The following is a 1,413-nucleotide window of genomic DNA, read 5'->3' as shown; positions in this document are numbered from 1 at the left end:
TCCCCATTTACATATTACTAACTTTTTGGAAATATATGATACTTTTCGGATCAACGGAGCATCAAATGACGCCATCCGCCTCCGAATGTTCCCATTTTCACTAAAAGACCGAGCTAAGGCTTGGCTTAACACCCTCTCAGTTGGATCGGTAAACACCTGGGATGAACTAGCCCAAAAGTTTTTGTATAAGTATTTTCCTCCTTCTAAAACGGCTAAATTAATGACTAAAATTAATACATACTCACAAGAGGACAGGGAATCCTTATATGAAACGTGGGAAAGCTTCAAGGAGCTACTAAGAAAGTGCCCTCATCGTGGTCTTGCGGTATGGCAACAAGTATCCACTTTCTATAATGGGTTGTTGCCACACACAAGACAAACACTTGACTCTAGCTCCGGGGGACTTCTAGGTAATCGTCGCCCAAATGAAATTTATAATCAAATTGAGGAAATTGCTCAAAACAATTTTCAGTGGCACACTCCCTGAGGCATAAAATCTATTGCCCCGGGCGCCCATAAGGTTGACGAAAGCACCTCTTTACAAGCCCAAATCGAGGCACTCTCTTCAAAAATCAAAAAGTTAGAAATGGCAAAAACGGCCTCGGTTATGGCTTGTGAAGGGTGTGGTGGACCACATGAAAATTGGAGTAGTATGAAAGAAATGGATAATCAAGCAGAAACGGTAAACTACATTGATAATAGACCTAGGCCGTCAGGTCCTCCGACGGGTACCTACAACCAAGGATGGCGTGACCACCCTAACCTTGGTTGGAGAGAACCCGACAATAGTAGTAACCAAAAAAATCAAAACCAACGAACAAACTTTCAACAACCATGAAATGAGTCACAAAATTTCTCTCAACAACAAGAGGGACGAGAGAGGCTTGAAGATAGTATCTCACGCCTCATCTCCAACACCGAAAAGAAAAACTCTGATCGATTTCAACAAATGGAATCGAACTTTAGAAATCAACAAGCTAGTATTCAAAACATTGAAAATCAACTAGCTCAAAATTTCTCCAAGAGACCACATGGCGCGTTACCCAGCAATACCGAAACCAACCCAAAGGCGCAAGTACATCTCATCACGTTGAGAAACCGTACCGTAGGTCCCGAGGAGGCTCCGCTACCTCCAACTGAAAAGAGCCCGTCTAGCCAAACCGCAACTTCACCGACGCCCCAAAAAGAGACGACTCCTCCACCGAATAAAGAGCCTACCAAGAATCCTCCGGTACCTTACCCCGGTCGGTTACTTCGCCAAAAGACCGATGAGCAATTCACAAAATTCGTAAATTTACTAAAACAATTGCACATCAATCTCCCATTTGTGGAAGTCCTCACTCAAATGCCTAAATATTCAAAATTTATGAGAGACTTTCTCACTCACAAAAGGAAAACTGAAACATTGCAACT

At 42.7% G+C, this 1,413-nt stretch overlaps 1 non-coding gene across 1 annotated transcript; it reads right to left on the bottom strand.

Moving 5' to 3' along the window:
- Positions 1–214: 214 nt before the first annotated feature.
- On the bottom strand, positions 215–321 carry LOC118479990. The gene has a single exon (XR_004861631.1). It is a non-coding gene; the product is annotated as a small nucleolar RNA R71 (small nucleolar RNA).
- Positions 322–1,413: the final 1,092 nt, after the last annotated feature.

Source organism: Helianthus annuus, chromosome 6, assembly GCF_002127325.2.
Source record: "Helianthus annuus cultivar XRQ/B chromosome 6, HanXRQr2.0-SUNRISE, whole genome shotgun sequence".
Classification (NCBI taxonomy): Eukaryota; Viridiplantae; Streptophyta; class Magnoliopsida; order Asterales; family Asteraceae; genus Helianthus; species Helianthus annuus.
The sequence above is the reverse complement of the archived record's forward strand: the minus strand, read 5'-3'. Positions and strand labels throughout refer to the sequence as shown.